General features: G+C 47.0%; 1 protein-coding gene across 3 annotated transcripts in view; it reads left to right on the forward strand.

The window, feature by feature from the left end:
- Positions 1–4,217: 4,217 nt before the first annotated feature.
- Positions 4,218–26,388, forward strand: part of PER1 (period circadian regulator 1) — a 67,869-nt gene continuing 45,698 nt past the window's right edge. Inside the window, exon 1 of one of the 3 annotated variants that reach the window (XM_040346769.1) lies at positions 4,218–4,666. The gene's annotated coding sequence lies outside the window, so the exon portion shown is untranslated. Of the gene's footprint in view, positions 4,667–14,329; positions 14,518–26,388 lie in introns of those variants that run through there. The other 2 variants (XM_040346771.1, XM_040346770.1) reach the window with 2 other exon arrangements.

Consider the following 26,388-nt stretch of genomic DNA (forward strand, 5'->3'; position numbering starts at 1 on the left):
ATTCTCTCCAGCGCCCCAGTGCTCTCTATCCTCCCCAGTGCTCTCTATCCCCTCCAGTGCTCTCCAGCCGCCCTCTTCTCTCCACCTCCCTCCTGTGCTTTCCACCTCCCCATGCTCTACGCTGCCCCCTATGCCCTCCGTCTCTCCCCCTGTGCTCTCCACCTCCCCTATGCTCTACGCTGCCCCCTGTGCCCTCTGCCTCTCCCCCAGTGCTTTCTAGCCCCCCCCCCGTGTTCTCTAGCCCCCCAGTGTTCTTTAGCCCCCCTGTGCTCTCCACCTCCTCCAATGCTCTCTGAGGCCCCCCCTGTGCCCTTTGCCTCCCCCCAGTGATCTCCACTTCCCCCAGTGATCTACGCCTCCCCCATGTGCTCTCCGCCCCGTGCTCTCCTGCCCTCCCTGTGCTCTCTGCCCCACCCTGTGTTTTTGCTTCCCCCTGTGCTCTCCAACCCCCCATGCTCTCCGGCCCTCTTGTGCTCTCCTCTTCCTCTCTGTGTTCTCTGCCTCTCCCCTGTGCTCTCTGCCCCCCCCATGCTCTCCGCCTCCCCCGTGCTCTCACCCCACCCCATGTTCTCAAGGTTCTTCCCTGTGCTCTCTGCCCCCCCTGTTCTTTCCCTTTCCCCTCGCCCCCTGCACCTTTGCAGGGTTTCCCCCTCCCCTCTGCCGGGGGATCCGTCAGGATGGAGAGTGGAGAAGGGGCCGGTTAAGATGTCATTCCAAAATGCCCGGGCCTATTTTTTGTCCCAGTCCGGGCCTGATTGGGAGGATGCTTTGGGGGTCTCAGCTCAAGGCTGAGAGGAAAGGAGAGAAATCAGTTTCTTTTCGGCAGTTCTCCTCGTTCTCTCATGTAGCGGCTGGAGAGGGGAGAGTTTACTTTCACTTTTAGCAGCACCCCCTTCTTTCTCAGGTCATGGCTGTTAAAGCGGTGGTTCACCCTGCAGAACAACTTTTTAGCATAAAATTAGGCATAGTAGCGCGAGCTACAGTATGCCTGTCTTAATTTTTTTATCCCCGTACTCACTGTGTAATCGTACATAGAAGATTCTGACTGCCCGCGGGGAATGGGCGTTCCTTTTAAGAGGGAGGGTGATTGACGGCCGGCTCTGGCACGTCACGCTCCCCGAAGACAGCCGGAGTAGGTCTCGGCTCTTCACGTCGCTTGCGCACAGACTATGCGCAGGCGCCGTGAAGAGCCAAGCCTATTTCGGCTATTTCCGGAGAAGCGCGACGCGCCAGAGCCGGCCGTCAATCACCTTCCGTCTGGATTGGAACGCCCATTCCCCGTGGGCAGTCGGAATCTTCTATGTACGATTACACAGTGTGTACGGGGATAAAAAAATTAAGACAGGCATACTGTAGCTCGCGCTACTATGCCTAATTTTATGGTAGAAGAAAAATTATTATTATTTTTTTTTTTTATAGGGTGAACCCCCGCTTTAAGAGGAGAGGGAAGAGGTGAGAAGGTAAGATGACACCGGTCCTCAATCCACGGCACCCCCCCCCCCCCGGTTCTCAGTTTGTGGCAGAACTCCACCCTGTTCTAGTTTTGAGGCACAACTAGGGTTGCCACCTGTCCAGGATTCACCCGGACAGTTCGGGTTTGGGATCTTGTGTCCGAGTTTCAGTCTGCCTGTAACCCGGACACATTATTTAGACTGGGCTATGGCTCCCCAAGTAACTGAGGTAGTCACACAAAAATCTGTTGCCATTCGGGAGATGGGGCTGCTGTCTGGGGACAGGTTTGGCATCACTGAGGGGGAGCCACGATGTCAGCAAGAGCAGTTTGGCCACACCCACTGTTTGCCGCAGCACGCTGCATTACCACTCTCCTTGAGGCACCCAAAGGTGCCCCAGGTCTTTTATAATCCTATTGTGTATACTACGAAAAAAAATGTGCCCTGTGCCGCTAAAGTGTTCGGGTTTGGCTTGAAGAAAAGGTGGCAACCCTAGGCACAACTCCCCCCCGGTTCACAATTCGCGTCAACCCCATCCCCAGTTTTCTGCACCATAACTGCAGCTGTGTAAGGTAAGGGGCCCCAAAATTCCTGATGGCGGCCCTGCGCTCAGGTATAAGATGAGTAATCTGGGGATAGATGAGTACTCTCTGGGGATAGATGAGTACTCTCTGGGGATAGATGAGTACTCTCTGGGGATAAATGAGTACGCTCTGGGGATAGATGAGTACTCTCTGGGGATAGATGAGTACTCTCTGGGGATAGATGAGTACTCTCTGGGGATAAATGAGTACGCTCTGGGGATAGATGAGTACTCTCTGGGGATAGATGAGTACTCTCTGGGGATAGATGAGTACTCTCTGGGGATAGATGAGTAAGCTCTGGGGATAGATGAGTACTCTGGGAATAGATGAGTACTGGGGATAGATCAGTACACTCTGGGGATAGTTGAGTACGCTCTGGGGATAGATGAGTACTTTTGGGTATAGATGAGTATAGATGAGTACTCTCTGGGGATAGATCAGTGCTCTCTGGGGATAGATGAGTACTCTCTGAGGATAGATATGTACTCTCTGGGGATAGATTAGTCCTCTCTGGGGATAGATGAGTACTCTCTGGGGATAGATGAGTACTCTCTGAGGATAGATGAGTACACTCTGGGGATAGATGAGTACTCTCTGGGGATAGATGAGTACTCTCTGGGGATAGATGAGTACTCTCTGAGGATAGATGAGTACACTCTGGGGATAGATCAGTACTCTCTGGGGATAGATGAGTACTCTCTGGGGATAGATGAGTACTCTGGGGATAGATGAGTACACTCTGGGGATAGATGAGTACGCTCTGGGAATAGATGAGTACTCTCTGGGGATAGATGAGTACTCTCTGGGGATAGATGTGTACGCTCTGGGGATAGATGAGAACGCTCTGGGGATAGATCAGTACTCTCTGGGGATAGATCAGTACACTCTGGGGATAGTTGAGTACGCTCTGGGGATAGATAAGTACTTTTGGGTATAGATGAGTACTCTCTGGGGATAGATCAGTGCTCTCTGGGGATAGATCAGTGCTCTCTGGGGATAGATGAGTACTCTCTGGGGATAGATGAGTACTCTCTGGGGATAGATCAGCACTCTCTGGGTATACATGAGTACTCTCTGAGGATAGATCAGTACTCTCTGGGGATAGATGAGTACTCTCTGTGGATAGATGAGTACTCTCTGAGGATAGATGAGTACACTCTGGGGATAGATCAGTACTCTCTGGGGATAGATGAGTACTCTCTGGGGATAGATGAGTACTCTGGGGATAGATGAGAACGCTCTGGGGATAGATGAGTACTCTCTGGGGATAGATCAGTACACTCTGGGGATAGTTGAGTACGCTCTGGGGATAGATAAGTACTTTTGGGTATAGATGAGTACTCTCTGGGGATAGATCAGTGCTCTCTGGGGATAGATCAGTGCTCTCTGGGGATAGATGAGTACTCTCTGGGGATAGATGAGTACTCTCTGGGGATAGATCAGCACTCTCTGGGTATACATGAGTACTCTCTGAGGATAGATGAGTACTCTCTGGGGATAGATTAGTCCTCTCTGGGGATAGATGAGTACTCTCTGGGGATAGATGAGTACTCTGTGGGGATAGATGAGTATGCTCTGGGGATAGATGAGTACGCTCTGGGGATAGATGGGTACTCTCTGGGGATAGATGAGTACTCTCTGGGGGGAGGAGTAGTATAGATGAGGGGGACTCTATCGGGTATAGATCAGTACTCTCTGTGGATAGATCAGTATGTTCAGGTATAGATCAGTGCTCTCTGGGGATAGATCAGTGCTCTCTGGGGATAGATCAGTATGTTCGGGTATAGATCAGTACTCTCTGGGTATAGATCAGTACTCTCTGGGGATAGATGAGAACTGGGAGAGGGTCAGTACTCTCTGGGGATATGGATCAGTACTTCTATGAAATAAATATATACTGGATCTCTCTGGGTGATGGGGTGAGGGGTGGGGTGGGGTAGTACAGATGAGGAGTACTCTCTGGGTATAGATCAGTACTCTCTGGGTATAGATCAGTACTCTCTGGGTATAGATCAGTATTGGGAGAAGAGAGAGGGTCAGTACTCTCTGGGGATAGGGATCAGTACTTCTATGTAATGAATATATCTGTATCTCTGTAGGTTAGGGTAGGGGGGTGCAGATTAGTACTCTGTGGGGGGAGGAGGAGTATAGATGAGAAGTACTCTCTCTCTCTCTCTTAGTACGGATTAGTACTCGGGGCTCTCGCTGTTGTTGATCTGTCACACTGCACATTGTCTGTCACACATTCTATTTCACGTGTCCCCTCACATTTCTGTTCCTCCGGCCAATCAGCGCGCTGAGGGCGGATCCAGGTAACTGGGACAACCAATGATCGCCCCAGTGGGCGGGGGAATAAAGGACTGCACTCACGTGTAGCACGGAATGGTTGGGAGAATCTGCGAGTGAAAGAATCAGAAGAGGAGGAGAGAGGAGAGGAGAGGAGAGGAGAGAGAGGACCGACCATAGAGGAGGACAGACTGACATTCCTTCCCTCTACTTCTCTGCAGGAATTCTCATCATATATAGAAAACTATGTGACCCCCCTGAGCCCATCACCCACCAATATCTTCACCCCCTGAGCCCATCACCCTCTGAACACTCTGCTAGCCTGAGCCCATCACTCTCCACACTGTAAGTACTCATCCTGAAATATGTGACTGTCAGGGTGGTTTTACAGGGTTGTCATTGGTCACAATCTTATCATCTCCTCCATTACACCTGTAGATGTGTCAGTGATTATGTGCCCCCCCCCCCATTGTGTGCCCCTCCTGATTGTGTGCCCCCCTGATTGTGTGCCACCCTATTGTGTGCCCCCCTAATTGTGTGCCCCTCCTGATTGTGTGCCCCCCTGATTGTGTGCCACCCTATTGTGTGCCCCCTATTGTGTGCTCCCCTATTGTGTGCCCTTCCTGATTGTGTGCCCCTCCTGATTGTGTGCCCCTCCTGATTGTGTGCCCTCCTGATTGTGTGCCCCTCCTGTTTGTGTGCCCCCCTGATTGTGGGCCCTCTGATTATGTGCCCCCCTGATTGTGTGCCACCCTATTGTGTGCCCCCTATTGTGTGCTCCCCTATTGTGTGCCCCCCTGATTGTGTGCCCCCTATTGTGTGCTCCCCTATTGTGTGTCGCTCCTGATTGTGTGCCCCTCCTGATTGTGTGCCCCTCCTGATTGTGTGCCACCCTGATTGTGTGCCCCTCCTGATTGTGTGCCACCCTGATTGTGTGCCCCTCCTGATTGTGTGCCCCTCCTGATTGTGTGCCCTCCTAATGGTGTGCCCTTCCTGATTGTGTGCCCCTCCTGATTGTGTGCCCCTCCTGATTGTGTGCCCCTCCTGATTGTGTGCCCCTCCTGATTGTGTGCCCCTCCTGATTGTGTGCCCCCTGATTGTGTGCCCTCCTGATTGTGTGCCCCTCCTGATTGTGTGCCCCTCCTGATTGTGGGCCCTCTGATTATGTGCCCCCCTGATTGTGTGCCACCCTATTGTGTGCCCCCTATTGTGTGCTCCCCTATTGTGTGCCCCCCTGATTGTGTGCCCCCTATTGTGTGCTCCCCTATTGTGTGTCGCTCCTGATTGTGTGCCCCTCCTGATTGTGTGCCCCTTCGGATTGTGTGCCCTCCTGATTGTGTGCCCCTCCTGATTGTGTGCCACCCTGATTGTGTGCCCCTCCTGATTGTGTGCCCCTCCTGATTGTGTGCCCTCCTGATTGTGTGCCCTTCCTGGTTGTGTGCCCCTCCTGATTGTGTGCCCTCCTGATTGTGTGCCCCTCCTGATTGTGTGCCCCTCCTGATTGTGTGCCCCCCTGATTGTGTGCCCTCCTGATTGTGTGCCCCTCCTGATTGTGTGCCCCTCCTGATTGTGTGCCCCCCCTGATTGTGTGCCCTCCTGATTGTGTGCCCCTCCTGATTGTGTGCCCTCCTGATTGTGTGCCCCTCCTGATTGTGTGCCCCCCTGATTGTGTGCCCTCCTGATTGTGTGCCCCTCCTGATTGTGTGCCCCTCCTGATTGTGTGCCCCCCCTGATTGTGTGCCCTCCTGATTGTGTGCCCCTCCTGATTGTGTGCCCTCCTGATTGTGTGCCCCTCCTGATTGTGTGCCCTCCTGATTGTGTGCCCTCCTGATTGTGTGCCCCTCCTGATTGTGTGCCCCCCGATTGTGTGCCCCCTATTTTTTGCCCCCATATTTGTGTGCCCTCCTGATTGTGTTGCCCCCGATTATGCTCCCCTCTGATTGTGTGCCCTCCTGCTTTCGCGGTAAGGGGTAGCTCTGGTTTACAGTGGGTGGAGTGCCATCATCCCTCAAGGGGTGGGACTCTATGGGCACTGAGTAAGTTTCAAATATTTAATAAAAATCTTTATTGGTACAAAATGATAAAATCTGATAAGACGTACAAAACATCATGCAGAATATAAGACGAGATACAAACATTTCATAAAAGAGGCCGCCGCGCCTTTTCATTTCAGCCTCCTGATTCTGTGCCCCTGTTCTCTTTGATTGTGCGCCCCCTGATTCCCCCCCCCCCCTGATTTGTGAGAAGCTCACAGTGTGCAGTGACATCAGAGTGGCCTGTGCAGCTGTACAGAACTAAGGAGCATTATATATAGATGGAGTGTTAGACATTAACATTTGTTGATCTTTTTATATTTTATATCTAATATTTACAAAACAATCATTGTTTTAGTAATTTTTTTTTTTTTTTGTTACATAACATTTTTAAAAAGTGTATTTTATTTTTATTCTCTATATATATATATATATGGCGGCATATGAGTAGTTACCTCCTTTTAGGCACCCTGTCTATCATTGAAACCTCAGCAGGGGAAAAAGTGGGAGGAGCCAATGTGCTTACGCATTTAGCCTTAGCGAGAGCTCTGCCTATCGTGTCTTGGAAAGAGAATTGCTCCACCTAGTGTCTTCTAAAGAGAATTGCTCCACCTAGTGTCTTCTAAAGAGAATAGCTCCGCCTAGTGTCTTGAAAAGAGAATTGCTCCACCTAGTTTCTTGAAAAGAGAATTGCTCCACCTAGTGTCTTGAAAAGAGAATTGCTCCGCCTAGTGTCTTGACAAGAGAATTGCTCCGCCTAGTGTCTTGACAAGAGAATTGCTCCACCTATTGTCTTGAAAAGAGAATAGCTCCGCCTAGTGTCTTGAAAAGAGAATTGCTCCGCCTAGTGTCTTGACAAGAGAATTGCTCCGCCTAGTGTCTTGAAAAGAGAATTGCTCCACCTAGTGTCTTGGAAAGAGAATTGCTCCACCTAGTGTCTTGAAAAGAGAATAGCTCCACCTAGTGTCTTGGAAAGAGAATTGCTCCACCTAGTGTCTTGAAAAGAGAATTGCTCCGCCTAGTGTCTTGAAAAGAGAATTGCTCCACCTAGTGTCTTAAAAAAAGAATTGCTCCGCCTAGTGTCTTGAAAAGAGAATAGCTCCACCTATTGTCTTGGAAAGAGAATAGCTCCACCTAGTGTCTTGAAAAGAGAATTGCTCCACCTAGTGTCTTGGAAAGAGAATTGCTCCACCTAGTGTCTTGAAAAGAGAATTGCTCCACCTAGTGTCTTGGAAAGAGAATTGCTCCACCTAGTGTCTTGAAAAGAGAATAGCTCCGCCTAGTGTCTTGAAAAGAGAATAGCTCCACCTAGTGTCTTGGAAAGAGAATTGCTCCACCTAGTGTCTTGAAAAGAGAATTGCTCCGCCTAGTGTCTTGAAAAGAGAATTGCTCCACCTAGTGTCTTGAAAAGAGAATTGCTCCACCTAGTGTCTTGAAAAGAAAATAGCTCCACCTAGTGTCTTGAAAAGAGAATAGCTCCGCCTAGTGTCTTGAAAAGAGAATTGCTCCACCTAGTGTCTTGAAAAGAGAATTGCTCCACCTAGTGTCTTGAAAAGAGAATAGCTCCGCCTAGTGTCTTGAAAAGAGAATTGCTCCACCTAGTGTCTTGAAAAGAGAATTGCTCCACCTAGTGTCTTGAAAAAAGAATAGCTCCACCTAGTGTCTTGAAAAGAGAATTGCTCCACCTAGTGTCTTGAAAAAAGAATAGCTCCACCTAGTGTCTTGAAAAGAGAATAGCTCCGCCTAGTGTCTTGAAAAGAGAATTGCTCCACCTAGTGTCTTGAAAAGAGAATTGCTCCACCTAGTGTCTTGAAAAGAGAATTGCTCCACCTAGTGTCTTGAAAAGAGAATTGCTCCGCCTAGTGTCTTGAAAAGAGAATTGCTCCGCTCAGTGTCTTGAAAAGAGAATAGCTCCGCCTAGTGTCTTGAAAAGAGAATTGCTCCACCTAGTGTCTTGAAAAGAGAATTGCTCCACCTAGTGTCTTGAAAAGAGAATAGCTCCACCTAGTGTCTTGAAAAGAGAATAGCTCAGCCTGGTTTCTTGAAAAGAGAATTGCTCCGCCTAGTTTCTTGAAAATAGAATTGCTCCACCTAGTGTGTTGAAAAGAGAATAGCTCCGCCTAGTGTCTTGAAAAGAGAATTGCTCCACCTAGGAATTTAGGGTGACGTCCTTTACCAAACTTGGTCATCACCTGGGATTTCTGGTGATAAGCCTAAATGAGTAATTTGTCCAGTAAGGGAGGGCAGAGTGTGTGTGGCGCCCCCCTCCTGTACCATAGAAGACCACACACCCTTCAACATTGTCTGGTGGGGGATGGGGTTTGTTATCTTGCCATGCGGCAAGATAACCTGTTGATAACCTGTTGTACCCATTGATAAGCCTAAATGACCGCAGCCGGGAGTCAGTCATTTGTCCAATAAGAGAGGGCAGAGAGTGTGTGGCGCCCCCCTCCTGTACGATGGCAAGCCACATGCCTTTTGACATTGTTGGGGGGGATATGTTATCTTGCAGAGGGGGGGGGGGGCACCAGGAATTTGGGGTCACTACTTTACCAAATTTGCTCAAAGACATCACCCAGGATTCCTGGTGATATGACTACAGCTGGGAATCTGTTTTTTTTTTTTTGCAGAAAGGTGGCATGTACAGCCCATCCCAGTTCACTCACAATTGACTTCAATGGTGTTTTTTTGCTGATGTTTGACTGAGCAACTTCTTTAATGGCTCCTGAAAAGCAATTGGCCCTTTCCCCTCTGTCCTCAACCCCCCCTCACCCTTTGTCTTACAGCACCCCCCAGCTGTACGTTCAGCAGCACCTGCTATGTCTCTGTTCTGTAACAGACTGCTGCCTCCTGTTATGTCATCCTCCTCCTCCTCATTATATAACGCCATACTGACTTGGATAACACTCCTCACATAGTCATCCCCATGTTTCCCCGCAGACAGAGATTAACGGGAACCGCTGTCTGCATTCTATAGCACAGTGAAATGATAACAACCTTCGTCGCTGTCTAAGTGTCCTGATATTACCTCCAGTTTATGGCAAAAAACATAATATAATTTTTTGTTCTTTTTATGCTGCTAAATATGTAACCCATTAAAGAAGTTATCCAAAGCAAACTAAATAAATAAAATTGTCCTGCATGTACGTTAGTTGTGCGCGAACAAGGGGCAAAAAACGAACATTACTAGGCTAATTTTCCTCTAGGTCGAATGTTTTTCATTCATACAGATCAGAGTGAATCAGGAAAGTACAGTATGGCCACTAGGTGGTGCTGAAGAATAATATTAAAGAGGAAGTAAACCACCTCTCAATAAAAAATAAAAAAAATAAAAGACCCTGCAAGAGAAAGGCATAATGAGCTAGTATGCACTAGAGCTGCACGATTCTGGTCAAAATGAGAATCACGATTCTTTTGCTTAGACTAAAGATCACGATTCTCAAAAACTGAATGCCAGAAACAACCCCCCCCCCCCCCAAATAAATAAATAAATAAACCTGTGATTTATCTGAAATAATGAATATATAAAAAACAGACCAGTGATATGTCTATAATGTTAAAAACCATATAACTCCTATGAAAAAAGCAGAATCAAACTTTGATTCTGCTTTTTTCATAGGAGTTATATGGTCTTTAACATTATAGACATATCACTGGTCTCTTTTTTTTATACATCAGAAGCAGTACCGCCGGCATCCATTGGGTGGCGCATGGATACACACAGTTGTACAGAACTGTGAGAAAGATTAATACATCAGAAGCAGTACTGCTGGCAACCACTGGGTGGCGCATGGATACACACTACAGTTGCACAGATCTGCAAGAAAAGCCCAGGCATCCATCCAGCGGCGCAGGCTGCTGACGCCGGTTCTGATATCGGCGCCATTTGCGTTCCACGCTGGTTTACGTGGAACCGGCCGTGAAACAGAAGAATCGTGGGTCATCCCGCGGGGAGATCGCGGGCGGGGAGAATCGAGATCGCGATTCTCCCCGCGATTAATCGTGCAGTTCTAGTATGCACAGCATACTAGCTCATTATGTGGCACTCGAAATCGAAGCCCCCTTAGTCCTCCCCGGTCCCACCCACCGCCACCGCCGCTATGTCCCCTCGTAGCTACTTCCTGTTATCGCCGCTCTGGCGCTGTGATTGGCCGAAGCGGCGCTGACGTCATACGTGGGAATACGACATTAACACTGTAATGCCATTCACAAAAAACGGCACGCTCAGTGCGCATGCGCTGTAGACATCAGTGCATTCCTTATTGCAAATGTCTCTTTAACCGTGTAGGTCTCGGAGATATTTCTTGCACCTACAGGTAAGCCTTAATCTAGGTTTACCTGTAGGTGAAAGGGGGTGTTTACAACCACTTTAACCTGCATAGTAGGATTTTCAATACCCCTCCAGTGAGCACAAAAATACATCAATCGTGTTAAAAATCTTTATTTCATCCAATAAAACATTTGGTATTTTGTATGTGCTTGTACATTGATACCCTCGATTATCATCCACTGAATAAGTGTAGACCGTTGTGGTTTAGTCTAGACTAAGAAATGAGGTTGACGCGTTTCGCGGAGTCACCGCATCTTCAGGACCTCCTATCATTTTCATCAGGAACTACATTTCCCATGAGGGAAACTGCCAGCCTTTGCAAGGCTGGCAGTTACAATTACTCCCAGAAGCATGATGGGACTTGTTGTTCTGCAACAGCTGGAGGGCCCCAGGTTGCCTACCCCCTGGCTTACATAATAAAAAGGGGTATAATAAACTCTGAAAACAAAAATACATACTTACCGGTAGTTTACTTCATTCATGCTTAGTTTTGGATGGCGCTGATGGTCATAATAAATAAGTATGAATTTGCTAGAATAATTAGCTCAATCTAGTGGCCGTGATGCGATATTTATCTGATTTACTCTATTCTGTATGAAGAATAACATCCGACCTGCAGAGCAGTGGCGGTTCGTCCATAGAGGGCGCTGGAGCACCGCCCCCTCTGGCTCTCGCCCGCTGCTGAGTCTAAAAACATACATTCATGCATTGCACATTTTTGGGACCATTGTCATGTTTACAGCGATCAGTGCTATAAAAAATGCACTGATTACTGAAAAAATTTGACAAAGTCTGGAAATCCTGGGTGACAGCTAGAGCGATCTCTGTATAATGACATGACTGAGGATGGCCTTGGACTCTAAGACCCTCTCCACGATTGGGTGATGGCTCTCTGTTGCTCTGTGGCACGCTCTGATCCCCCCACCGCCTCCCACATGCAGGAGATGTTGCTCCAGGCGCCTCATAGGCCTTTGTATATCCCAACTCCCCCCCCCCCCCGTTAGGGTTGGTGCCTATTAGCCTTGACTGTAAGTAGGTAGTGATCGCCTCATCCAGCTGCCCATTCTAGACCCGGCAGGGTCTACTCTCATTTACTATCCTGTGATTACCCTGGTAATCTTATTGTATTGAGCTCCTTTACCACTTCCATACCAGGCACTTACGCACCTTCCTGCCCAAGCCAATTTTCAGCTTTCAGCGCTGTCGCACTTTGAATGACAATTGCGCGGTCGTGCTACACTGTACCCAGACAATTTTTTTATCATTTTGTTCCCACAAATAGAGCTTTCTTTTGGAGGTATTTGATCATCTCTGCGGTTTTTATTTTTGCGCTATAAACAAAAGAAGAGCGACAATTAAAAAAAAACAAAACAATATTTTTTACTTTTTTATTTAATAGATATCACAATAAAAAAAAAAAAAAACATTTTTTTTCCTCAGTTTAGGCCGATACGTATTCTTCTACATATTTTTGGTAAAAAAAAATCGCAATAATCATATATTGATTGGTTTGCGCAAAAGTTATAGCGTCTACAAAATAGGTGATAGATTTATGGCATTTTTATTTTATAATTTTTTTTTACTAGTATTGCCGGCGATTAGCGTTTTTTTTACTGTCACCGTGACATTGCGGCGAACACATCGGACACTTTTGACACGTTTTTGGGACCATTTACATTTATACAGCGATTAGTGCTATAAATATGCATTGATTACTGTGTAAATGTGACTGGCAGGGAAGGGGTTAACCACTAGGGGGCGTTGAAGGGGTTAATATGTTCCCTAAGGTGTGTTCTAACTGTAGGGGGAGGGGACTCTTAAGGGGAGGAGACCGATGTGTGTTCCTCTGTACTGGGAACACACATTGGTCTCCTCACCGTCCACCCTCATATGACGTCCACCCGGATGGAGGAGGGGTTCCTGCCGCCGTCATTTTACAATGACGCGGTAAGGATGTGGTTAATGTACTGAACCTCTGCTGTACCGTAGTTTTGTTGTTTTAATTTCTGTACCATTTTCCTTTTTTGCTTTAATAAAAACGTTTCTGTTAAAAAAAAAGAAAATGACACTGGTAGTGAAAGGCTTAACCACTAGGTGGCGCTGTAGGGGTTAAGTGTTCCCTAAGGAGTGATTCTTACTGTAGGGGGGCGTGGCTTGCTGTGACACATCACTGATCGTGTTCCCGATGACGGGGAACACGATCAGTGACAGTGTCACTAGGCAGAACGGGGAGATGTTGTGTTTACACTAACATCTCCCCGTTCTATCTTTCTGTTAGACAGTTTGAGGGCGCCCGCGGCGATCGAGTCCGTGGGACCCGTGGGCGCGCTCACGGAGATCGCGGCGGGCGCGTGCCCGCAACAACCGCTTCTTAAAGGGGACGTACAGGTACGTCCTTCTGCCCTGCCCGTGCCATGCTGCAGACGTATATCTGCGTGCGGCGGGTGGCATTTCTATAGAATTTCCAAACTCGTTCTATACTCCTGGAGTAAAAATATCTAATATCATGTTATTGTCCGGGATCTACAGAACAAAATCCGGTCAGAGTTTGGTAAAATCTCCTGCAATGTAAATGGTTGATCGGGAGACGATTATTTTATAATAATGAAGTTCGATGTTTATTCCTCGTAGCTCGTTATTCCAATGATCCTCCCCTCCGGCTCTCCATCCATACATGCGTCCTTTCCCCCACCGACCTACTGAATGTCAGGTCTCTCTGTGACGCATTTTCTATATAAAAAAAATGTTTTTCCTCAGTTTAGGCCGATACGTATTCTTCTACATATTTTTGGTAAAAAAATTGCAATAAGCGTTTATCGATCGGTTTGTGCAAAATTTATAGCGTTTACAAAATAGGGGATCGTTTTATTGCATTTGTTTTTTTTGTTTTTTTTTACTACTAATGGTGGTGATCAGCGAAGGGGTTAAGTGTGACCTCATCTGTGTTTCTAACTGTAGGGGGGCGGGGCTGGACATGTGACGTCATTGATTGCGTTTCCCTATATTAGGGAACACGCGATCAATGACAGCGGCACAGTGAAGAACGGGGAAGCTGTGTTTACATACGGCTCTCCCCGTTCTTCAGCTCCGGGGACCGATCGCGGGACTCCAGCGGCGATCGGGTCTGCGGGTCCCGAGCCCGCGACCCACGGCTGGGCACTTAAAGAGGACGTACAGGTACGTGCTTGTGACCAGCCATGCCATTCTGCCGTCGTATATCTGCAGGAGGCGGTCCTTAAGTGGTTAAATAAAATAATTCTGTGCAGTTGGAAGCAGTGATTTTTTATTTATTTTTTCAGCAATGACATTTGCAATGGAATAACAGTTTTAAAGTTGCTGGCAAATGACTTTGACAGCTGTTGGCTTTTTTTATTTAAAAAAAAGCAGCGCGAAGACCCGCCCCCCCCCCCCCCCCCCCCAGGAGTCGTCTGTGTATTTTGGGGGACCTTTTAGAAAGGTTTGTGTGCTGTTTTTATTTTATTTTTTTTAAACCAGGAAGCTGCCAGTGAATGTCCTTGGCAGGCAATTTAAATAGTTTAATTCATTTAAATGAAAAAAATAAATAAATAAAGTTTCTCATCGCGTGCCCGACCTGTGTGTCTTTTTCTCAACGCCACGCGCTGATTGGATGACCTACTAACCTAGCCGTCAGCCTGGGGCGAGGGAGAGGGTTACGGAAGAAGATTTTTGGCAGAATGCGGAAGCAGACAGACAAGAACGCAGTCCCGTGTGAGCGAGCGTGTAGTTCGGTCTACCACATCCCTGGTGATCAATGCATCCGGAGCGTGTCCCCTCTACCGATGTGAGGTCACCGATTCTTGCTGCCAATTCAGGTCAGAACCTTAAAAAAAAAAAAAAAGTTTGTTGCCAACGGAATTGTTTTATTTATTTTTGACACACGGAGAAAACGCAAATACTTGCTTTTCTGTAAATTCGTGTTCATGCAGGCGACCTTGATCCGAATTCCTAATTTTTTGAGAAGATAGCATTTGCCCGAAAGCCGTTTGGCGTGAAGTCAAAAGCAAAAAAACAAAACAAAACTTTCTAAACGACTGCCATAGTGCTGATCTATAAGGATCCTTACCTGTCAAATGTCTTCCCTCTGTCTGTTATAAGAACTGAAAAACTGCAGATTCTGTGGGTGGGTCTGTTGTCTGGAGCTCTGTGGGTGGAGTCGTGATGTCAGTAGACTCTCCGCCCACCTTTACACTCCCCTTGTCAACATGCATTTTCTCCTGTGTATTTCTTGCACTAAATTCTGCTATGATCACTAGAGGTTGACCGATATATCGGCCGATATTTGGCCGTTTTGGAGAAATGGGCATCGGACGATTTTTATCCAAATTAGGCCGATATTTTACATGGCCGCTAGCAGTACAACGGATCCGGAGCTAGGCCGAAGCCGCGGCCTTTCCTGATGCTGTGACCGCGGCGGCAATCAGGAAAGACCGCGGTTTCGGCCTAGCTCCGGAGCCACGGCCATCTTGGTACACCCAGCGCGGCGGCCCTCCTCTCTATTTACACCCACAGAGGAGGAGGGGCCCGCGCTCGTGGGACACACACTACTCTCTGGTGTCTGTAGCGGGGGGGGGGTGTCTATAATGGAGGGAGAGGGGGTCTGTACTGAGGGGGGTGACACCATTTTTTTTTGCACCAGTGCCAATTAGTTCCACTTGCCATCCAGTGGCAATACCAGTGCCACCATCCAGTGGCAATTAGTGCCACCTTCCATCCAGTGCCACCTGCCAGTGCGATCCAGTGCCACCTACCAGTGCCAACTAAAGCCATCAGTGCCACCTGCCAATGCCAACCAGTGCTAACTATTGCCCCCTGCCAGTGCCAATTAGTGCTACCTGCCAGTCAGTGCCAACCAGTGTCACCTGTTAGTGCCACCTGCCAGTGCCATCTGCCCATCAGTGCCACCTGCCAGTGTCAATAAGTGCCACCTGCCAATCAGTGCTATCTGCTAGTACCATCTTTCATTGCCATCCAGTGCAACCTGCCAGTCCCAATAAGTGCCTTCTGCTAGTGCCATCTTCCAGTGCCAATTAGTGCCATCCAGTGCCACGAGCCAGTGCCACCAAAAATAACAAAAAAATTGGCCTAAAATATCGGCTGCAAAAATTGGCATCATATATCGGCCATCGGCCGCCCAGATTTCTAAATATCGGCATCGGCCAGAGAAAAGCCCATATCGGTCGACCTCTAAGATCACCAACATCCAGTGAAAATCCAGAAAAGTAACCACATGACTTCAGAAAAGGAGTCTCCAGGCTAGTGCGTGAGATATGTAAATAACCTGTCACTCACAGCAAGGGGGAAGAACGGACAAAAGTTTTCTCCTGTTTGTTTATTTCACTGAACAAAAAAAAAAAAAAGAGGATTGCTCAGAGCTGGATTAACTCTGTGTGGCAAGACTGGGCACAGATGATAGGAAATCTTATACTCTACATTGTGACATAAAAAAAAAAAATCGGGTTTACATCCACTTTAAAGTTTTAAAATTGCTGGCAAATGACTTTGACAGCTGTTGGCTTCTTTGTTTTTTGTTTTTTTTAAAGCATTACAAAGACCCCCCAGGAGTCATCTGTGTATGTTAGGGGACTTTTGGAAAAGTTTGTGTGCTGTTTTATTTTATTTTTTCCTTTTTTTTTTTTAATACACAAAGCTGCCAATGAATGTCATTGGCAGGCAATTTAAATGGTTTAATTTATTTATTTAATCACTTCAGGTTTTACCCCCCCTTAATGACTAGGCCATTTTTTGCGATACCGCACTGCGTTACTTTAACTGACAATTGCTCAGCCCTGCCACACTGTACTCAAACCAAATATCCTTTTGTTCCCCACAAATAGAGCGTTCTTTTGCTGGTATTTGATCACCTCTCTGATTTACATGTTTTGCGCTATAAACAAAAAAGTGCGTCAATTTAAAAAAGAATAAAAAATATTTTTTACTTTCTGCTATAAAACATATCCAATAAAAAAGGAAATAAATCTAATTTATTCATCAATTTAGGCCAATATGTATTCTGCTACATATTTTTGGTGAAAAAGAATGTATTGTTCTCCTGTGGATGGAGAATAGTACGGTATTTCACATTTTATTCTACGCTTTGTGGATCACATATGACAAAATGAGTCACCCCCCGCACACACCAACTCTCGCATATAACGGGGAGCTGTGTATCCAGGAACTGGTGTCCATTATGAAATCCTGATAATTACTGAGCCCAGGGCTGGCCCAAGACATTGTGCTGCCTTGGTCCAAGAATGACATGTTTATCAGCGCAGCCCCCCCTCGGATGCCCACACTGGACCACCAGGGAAGGGCAGTAAAAAAAAAAGGCAGTAAAAAAAATAAAATAAAAAGAATAGATGCCAATCAGTGCCCACAAATGGGCACTGACTGGCAACATGGGCACAAGTGATGCCCACAAATGCCATCAGTTCCACCCATCAGTGTCCATCAGTGCCACCCCTCAGTGTCCATCAGTGCCACCCCTCAGTGTCCATCAGTGCCACCTCTTAGTGCCCATCCATGCCCAGTGCCCACCTATCAGTGCCGATCAGTGCCGCCTATGAGTGCCCATCAGTGCCACCTATGAGTGCCCATCAGTGCCGCCTCACCGGTGCCCATCAGTGCCGACTCATCGGTGCCCATCAGTGCCACCTCATCGGTGCCCATCAGTGCCACCTCATCGGTGCCCAAAATCAAAGTAGAAAACATACTTATTTACAAAAAAATTAACAGAAGAAAATAAAAACGTTATTTTTTTCAAAATTTTCGGTCTTTTTTTAGTTGTTGCGCAAAAAATAAAAATCGCAGAGGTGATCAAATACCACCAAAAGAAAGCTCTATTTGTGGGAACAAAATGATAAAAAAAATAGTTTGGGTACAGTGTAGCATGACTGCGCAATTGTCATTCAAAGTGCGACAGCGCTGAAAGCTGCAAATTGCCTTGGGCAGGAAGGTGCGTAAGTGCCTGGTATGGAAGTGGTTAAAGTAGTTGGCAGTATCTGAATGCACAGGGCCTTTTTACGCAACACAATCAGAGCTCAGCGAGATCCAGAAGTGGCTGAGAGTTTACAGCGACTTTTTAGAGACCTTCTCCGCAGTGAGCTTCATTCGCTCCTGGCGTACATCTGTAATGGCACCAGACAGACCAAACGGTCATATAAATAGATCAGACGTATGTTCAGAAGTCAGAGACAAGCGGCCGCATTGGACGTTGGCCACGGGTCTATTTATCTCTGCATGAGCTTGTTCAGGAAAACCATTTGTGGTAGGCTTGTGGATGAGGTGTAAGCAAGAGATCAAACCCTCAACAGATTTCTAAAGGTTGGCATGGTAGTAGATATGAGTGTTTTTCTCATTAGTGCCTGCTTTTGTCACCTGTTGCCAAGCTCTTCGCCCCTTGGCACAATGGGCACATATCCTGTTTGTTTGAGAGCAGGGGTCTCCAAACTTTCTATACAAAGGACCAGTTTATTTCCAATCCAACACATTTTGGACAATTTCAACTTTGTGGGAACAGCTTGGGGATGGCCCCTTCCTGTTCCAACATGACTGTTCGCCATAAAGATGTGGATGAGCGAGTTTGGGGTGGAGGAACTTGACTGGCCTGCACAGAGTCCTGACCTAAACCCCCATAAAACACCTTTGAGATAAATTAGAGTGGAGACTGCCAGCCAGGTCTTCTTGTCCACTTCAGTGTCTGACCTCACAAATCAACTTCTGGAAGAATGGTCAAACATTCCCAAAGATACACTAAACCTTGCGGACAGCCTTCCCAGTTGAAGCTGTTATAGATGCAACGGTTGCGCCAACTCAATATTGAACCCTTATTCTCTCTGGAGACAAGACGCTTGAGAGGGGATATGATTTCAATTTACAAATACAGTACTGGTGACCCCACAATAGAGATTAAAAAAAATGACTCCGAGACTTTTGACTTTGGTGCTAGGGGTGATGGTTTGTCCCAGAATGGGAGGCGGTGTCCATATTGGTGCGGGAAGTCTCTTTCGGTTGGCGTGAAACAGGAAAAGTTCTGTTTTTGAGCCGTTGAGTTTAACCCCCCTGGCGGTATTCCCGAGTCTGACTCGGGGTTACATTTTTTGGCTACGATCGGTAACCCCGAGTCAGACTCGGGCTCCCCTCGCAGAATCCACAGGCTTGGTTTACTTACCTTGTCCCTGGATCCAGCGATGCCACCGCGCTGTGTGAGCGAGCAGGACCTCGCTCGATTCACACAGTGTCCTCCTGTGCCGCCAATCTCCGTTCCCTGCGACGTTACGACGCACGGGGGCGGAGAACGGCGCCAAATTCAAAAAGGTAAACAAACACTTTACATACAGTATACTGTAATCTTATAGATTACAGTACTGTATGTAAAAAATACACCCCCCCCTTGTCCCTAGTGGTCTGCCCAGTGTCCTGCATGTACTTTTATATAATAAATACTGTTCTTTCTGCCTGCAAACTGTAGATTGTCCATAGCAACCAAAAGTGTCCCTTTATGTCAAAAATTATTTTAGAGCAGCTAGAAAACAGCGATAATAAATTATAATCACTTGCAGAAATGTGCGATAGCGATTTGTGGGGAAATTCGTCATAAAAAAATAATAATAATGACAGCGACAATTCTGCAACTGAGCAAATTTTGGTGATTTTGAGTTGATTACATTATTGAATAATTTTTATTATAATTATATTATTACTTGTTATAATTATTTATAATTATTTATTATATTATAATTTATAATTTTGTTTTTTAAAAAAATTCATACCCGGGATGCCTACTAGACTCTTGTTTGGTCAGATTTAAGTGAGTTATTCCTAAGAATTACAGGCCTACAGTATAAAACGCCAAATTTCCTTGCAAATAATTGTACCACTTTCAGCACCTAATATCTGAAAGAATCATACCGCCAGGGAGGTTAAGGTAACTCTCCGTCATCCAGTTTTCTATCAAAGTAAGGCATTTCTCTAGTCCGAGATAATGATCCTTATTGTTACAGATGCGAAAATAGAGTTGGGTGTCATCCGCGTAGGAGTGGTAGAGTAACTTCTGGTTACTGATGATTCCAAAAAGAGGGCGGAGATAGATATTGAATAGTACGGGCGACAAGGGGGATTCCTGAGGGACTCCGCATGACACCGTGCGTTTTTCAGAAGTGAAAGGATCTAGTTTCACTATTTGAGATCGGTTTTCCAAAAAGGAGGAGAACCAGGGTAAATCCGAGTCTGCGACTCTAGCTACTTCAGCTAGGGTCAGCTTCTGAAATTAATTGCTAGGCTAGCCTCCTTGATGTATTGAAGTCCAGCCTCCTTATATTAAGGGCTGAAGCTTCCCCTGCATTGGAAGGTCAGTCTCTTCGAGGCATTTGTAGGGTTGCCTCCCTTATGTATTGGAGGTCAGCCCCTTCAGTGCATTGTGAGGTCACCATCCTTGATGTATTGGAAGTCAACTTCTGACATTAATTCGGTGATGTATTGGAGGTCAGCCTCCCTATATAGAGGGGTAAAGCTTCCCTTGCATTGAAAGGTCATTCTCCTTGATGCATTTGTAAGGTTGCCTCCTTTATGTATTGGAGATCAGCCCCTTCGGTCCATTATGAGGTCACCATCCTTGATGTATTGGAGGTGAGCCTCTTCAGTGCATTGTGAGGTCACCATCCTTGATGCATTGGAGGTCAGCCTCCCTATATTAAGGGGCGAAGCTTCCCCAGCATTGGAAGGTCAGTCTCATTGAGGCATTTGTAGGGTTGCCTCCTTTATGTATTGAAGGTCAGCCCCTTCAGTGCATTGTGAGATCATCATCCTTGATGTATTGGTGGTCAGCTTCTGAAATTAATTGGGAGGCCAGCCTCTTTGATGTATTGGAGGCCAGCCTCCCTATATTAAGCGATGAAGCTTCCCCAGCATTGGAAGGTCAGTCTCATTGAGGCATTTGTAGGGTTGCCTCCTTTATGTATTGAAGGTAACCCCCTTCAGTGCATTGTGAGGTCATCATCCTTGATGTATTGGTGGTCAGCTTCTGAAATTAATTGGGAGGCCAGCCTCCTTGATGTATTGGAGGCCAGCCTCCCTATATTAAGCGATGAAGCTTCCCCAGCATTGGAAGGTCAGTCTCATTAAGGCATTTGTAGGGTTGCCTCCTTTATGTATTGAAGGTAACCCCCTTCAGTGCATTGTGAGGTCATCATCCTTGATGTATTGGTGGTTAGCTTCTGAAATTAATTGGGAGGCCAGCCTCCTTGATGTATTGGAGGCCAGCCTCCCTATATTAAGCGATGAAGCTTCCCCAGCATTGGAAGGTCAGTCTCATTGAGGCATTTGTAGGGTTGCCTCCTTTATGTATTGGAGATCAGCCCCTTCGGTCCATTATGAGGTCACCATCCTTGATGTATTGGAGGTGAGCCTCTTCAGTGCATTGTGAGGTCACCATCCTTGATGTATTGGAGGTGAGCCCCTTCGGTCCATTATGAGGTCACCATCCTTGATGTATTGGAGATCAGCCCCTTTGGTCCATTATGAGTTCACCATCCTTGATGTATTGGAGGTGAGCCCCTTCGGTCCATTATGAGGTCACCATCCTTGATGTATTGGGGGTGAGCCCCTTCAGTGCATTATAAGGTCACCATCCTTGATGCCTTTGGAGGTCAGCCTCCCTATATTAAGGGACAAAGCTTCCCCAGCATTGGAAGGTCAGTCTCATTGAGGCATTTGTAGGGTTGCCTCCTTTATGTATTGAAGGTCAGACCGTTCAGTGCATTGTGAGGTCATCATCCTTGATGTATTGGTGTTCAGCTTTTGAAATGAATTGGGAGGCCAGCCTCCTTGATGTATTGGAGGCCAGCCTCCCTATATTAAGCGATGAAGCTTCTCATGCATTGGAAGGTCAGTCTCCCTACGGTATTGGAGGTCAGCTTCCTCAGTACAGTGGGAGGTCAATGTCCCTGACACTTCGGAAGACCAGTTGCTTTGTTGCCAAGGAATATAGGGCCTTAGCTTGTTTTTCCCTCCTATGTAGTTACATTTCTGTGTTGCAGGAGGAATAAGAAACCTATTTGAAGCTCCAGGAGGCCGGCCTCTTCGGTGTAGTGCCAGAGGCCAGTCTAGACTCCTGGTTGCATTAGTGAATATGATCTGTTTGCTTGTAGGCCGGTCAGGTGGCTGCACTGTGGGGTTTTGTAACCCTCCAGGCTGAATGCCTCCTACATGTGCTAATGATGTAAACTCATATTATGACAAATCTTCATAGGACAGAGCAGTGGTTGGTCGGCGATGCTGAAGAATCTCACGATCTGCTGTCACACCGCACTGCACGCTTTTACATAATGACTTTTTATATAAGACGATATCATGACACCGTGGGCCGCACTGCCCCCTCGTTTATATAAGACCTGGTAACCTGATCAGATCAGCATACGGCTGTGTGTGTGGGCTCTGTTATCCCGGGGTGTGTGATGTCACCCGGGGGATCCCAGAGATTTTCTCCCTTTCTCTCTCACCACCTTCCATGATTGCTTTCCCTGGAACACAATGTACTTGGCACCGGCCCTGTCTGTCTCGTGCCCTGGGTGGGTCTCTGCATTCGGCAAGAGAAGGGTTAAAGGAAAAAGGCAATGATCTGCCTGCTGGCGAAAATTGTTATTAAAGGGGAACTCCAGAATAAATCTCTCTCTATACGCTCCTGAGTAATATGTATATAAGGTGATTGTGTGTGTCTTGTTATATAGTGGAGGAGGAAGCAGTGATGGATCAGTAATCTGTATATAAGGTGACAGGGTGTGTGTCAGATAGTGGAGGAGGAAGCAGTGATTGATCAGTAATCTGTATATAAGGTGACAGTGTGTGTCTTGTTATATAGTGGAGGAGGAAGCAGTGATGGATCAGTAATCTGTATATAAAGTGACAGGGTGTGTCAGATAGTGGAGGAGGAAGCAGTGCTGGATCGGTAATCTGTATATAAGGTGACAGGGTGCGTCTTGTCTGATAGTAGAGGAGGAAGCAGTGATGGATCAGTAATCTGTATATAAGGTGACAGGGTGTGTGTCTGATAGTGGAGGAGGAAGCAGTGATGGATCAGTAATCTGTATATAAGGTGACAGTGTGTGTCAGATAGTGGAGGAGGAAGCAGTGATGGATCAGTAATCTGTATATAAGGTGACAGTGTGTGTCAGATAGTGGAGGAGGAAGCAGTGATGGATCAGTAATCTGTATATAAGGTGACAGTGTGTGTCTTGTCTGGTAGTGGAGGAGGAAGCAGTGATGGATCAGTAATCTGTATATAAGGTGACAGGGTGTGTCTTGTCAGATAGTGGAGGAGGAAGCAGTGATGGATCGGTAATCTGTATATAAGGTGACAGTGTGTGTCTTGTTATATAGTGGAGGAGGAAGCAGTGATGGATCAGTAATCTGTATATAAGGTGACAGGGTGTGTGTCAGATAGTAGAGGAGGAAGCAGTGCTGGATCGGTAATCTGTATATAAGGTGACAGTGTGTGTCTTGTTATATAGTGGAGGAGGAAGCATTGATGGATCAGTAATCTGTATATAAGGTGACAGTGTGTGTCTTGTCAGATAGTGGAGGAGGAAGCAGTGCTGGATCAGTAATCTGTATATAAGGTGACAGTGTGTGTCAGATAGTGGAGGAGGAAGCAGTGATGGATCAGTAATCTGTATATAAGGTGACAGGTTGTGTCAGATAGTGGAGGAGGAAGCAGTGCTGGATCAGTAATCTGTATAGAAGGTGACAGGGTGTGTCTTGCTATATAGTGGAGGAGGAAGCAGTGCTGGATCAGTAATCTGTATATAAAGTGACAGGGTGTGTCAGATAGTGGAGGAGGAAGCAGTGATGGATTAGTAATCTGTATATAAGGTGATTGTGTGTCTTGTTATATAGTGGAGGAGGAAGCAGTGCTGGATCAGTAATCTGTATATAAGGTGACAGGGTGTGTCAGATAGTGGAGGAGAAAGCAGTGCTGGATCAGTAATCTGTATATCCAATAGTGCCCCAATCGCGGCGCGATTTTGCCGTGATTGTCACGCAGTAAATCGCGCTGCAATCGCAACGGAACGTGAGCTTCTTTTGGGCAATGTTCTGTGATTGCAGCGTGCTCTACCGTGCGACAATCGCGGCAAAATTTGTGACGTGATGGGGGGGCCGTTGGAAGTTGGCGGCATGGCAAGCGCGTCCTGCGTTTTGCGGCGATTCCACCTGCGACCGGTTGCGAATGGAGCCAGCGAAGCAGAAAAAAAGTGCAGACAAGGACTCTGGTTTGTCATGGGTCTCTGTACACGACAGCTGCCCTTTACCAGACGCACGCTCTGCGGTGATGTAATCGGAGGCGATCGGCACACCAGAAGCCAGCGCGGGGCTAATCCACTATCCAATCCATGCTCCGTATTTGCATGTTATGCAGGAGCTGCTCTCTGATTGGCCACAGAGTAGGGAGAGAGGGGGAGCAGGCAGCACTGTTTTCCACGTGTGGGGCGATTACCGCACAGGGGGGCGGGGTCAGTGACATCACAGGGGCCGAGCACCTATAGGGAGGCAGAGAGGAGAGAGCTGGATGGTAGAGGGAGAGCGAGGAGACGAGGAGACAGAGGAGGAGGATGAGACAGACAAGGTGAGCTTCTATCGGTGGTGGAGCACCGGGGTCCTATCATCTCTCCCTGCAGGAAGACGTTCTCATTGGTAATCGGTTTTTTTTATTTCGCACTCTCGCCGTCTGCATCTTCATGGTTGTAGGTGACGACCTAGACGTGTCTGTTCTGCCTCTAAGCACTGTGAGTACGGAGGGGGCAGGGGGGGACTTCTACTTCCAGAACTGACCATACACTATGCAATCTGATTGTACAATCTCCTATAGGTTTATGTAATACAAAAGTCCATTCGACTAGGTAGGTCATTGTACTACACAGTCCTTATAGAGATTGTACAATCTGATTGTATAGTGTATAATCAGAGTTCATCCTCTACTGCTGGCTATACAATCTTATTGTACAATCACATGTGTAATACAGGGGCCTGTCTGATTGGATGCAAATTGATTGGAGTTTGTAATGTGTATGGCGACCTTTCGCTCTACTATTGATTTATATAGTATAAGGGCCTGTCTGATTTGATACAATAGAAAATAAATTGTTTAAACCGTTATGGGTAAGTCTGATTTTGTGTAAAGATTGTACGGCGATTGTAATGTGTATGGTGACCTTTTCGATCTACCATCAGTTAAATAATATAATAGCCTGTGTGATTTGATACAATGGAACGAGTTGTTTTGGTGTAATCTCCATGTTAAAACAGTTTTGGGTAAGAGATAAGATTATACAATCAGATTGTATCATGTATGATTAGCCTCTACTACCGCATATGAATTCTGATTGTACAATCTCCTTTAGATCTACCAACAAGTATGTAGTATAACTGCCTGCCTTCCTTGTTGGGTATAAATTGATTGGGTAGGGTAGGTAGGTCCTCGTATTGCATATCTCTGGTGGATCTAAGGTTGATTGTACAGACATTGTATGGCCAGATTGGATTGTGTGTATGGTGACCCTTAGATCCACCACCAACGTTATATAATAGAAGTGTCTGTCTGATTCGACACCATGGAATGAGTTGTTTAAGTGTGTCCCCATGTTAAAATTATTTTGGAAAGTCCCAAGGATCTTGTATAAAGATTGTACAATCAGATTGTATCGTGTATGGCCAGTTTACGATGTAATGAAGGCAAGCCAGAAACACCAGCTCGTCGTTGTGCTGCTTCTCCTTTCAAAGGCTGGGGGCTCGTCCGGGATGACGAGATAAAGTGGGTTGTCTGATGTTGGCCATTAGTGTAAGCACCTGAATGGGACCCGGTATCTGCCTCTTGCCCTCCCTGTACAGTGGGGCTTGAGTGTGAGAGGAAGAAGCAGCACAAGAAGCCAGTCAGTGCATGTGCGGACAAAAAGCATGCTGATAGGAGGAGAGAACATAGTGGCAGAAACATCAGCTCATCGTTGTGCTGCTTCTCCTTTCACTGCCCAGTTACAGGCTGGGGGCTCGTCCGGGATGACCTAGCCTCAGAGGAAGTGTTGTCTGATGATGGCCATCAGTGTAAGTCAGTGGCGGTTCGTCCATAGAGGGCGCTGGAGCGCCGCCCCCTCTGGCTCTCGCCCGCCACTGAGTCTAATAACATACATTCATTATTCAGAGATAGCCAGAACTTCAGCGCCGGCCACCTGAATAACGGCAGCTGGTTGGCTGTGCGGAAGTGCCTATCAGAGCCGCTGGCTCTGATAGGCTTTCCGAAGTACAGCCCTCGGCTCCCGGATGTCTTATCCTCGGAACGTACGGGGGGGGGGGTTCCTTGGATAAGACTGACGGCCGTCTCAGCCAATCAGGTTCCCCCGATTCTGGTTATCGGTAACCTGATTGGCTGAAGCGTCACCAAGGCGGGAGAAGACATCGAGGGACGTGGAAGGAGTAAGGTAAGTGCATTTGCACAGGGCACAGCGGCGACAATGGGCACAGTGGCATCAATGGGCACAGTGGCGACAAAGTACAAAGTGGTGACAATGGGCACAGTGGCAACAATTAATGGGCACAGTAGCTAGTTTGGTGACCCCTGTGCACTCCTGTGCCTCCTAGCTAGTTTGGTGACCCCTGTGCACTCCCATGGCGGCCAGACAACTTACGCACCCCCCCCCCCC

This window comes from Rana temporaria, chromosome 3 (genome assembly GCF_905171775.1).
Source record: "Rana temporaria chromosome 3, aRanTem1.1, whole genome shotgun sequence".
NCBI lineage: Eukaryota > Metazoa > Chordata > Amphibia > Anura > Ranidae > Rana > Rana temporaria.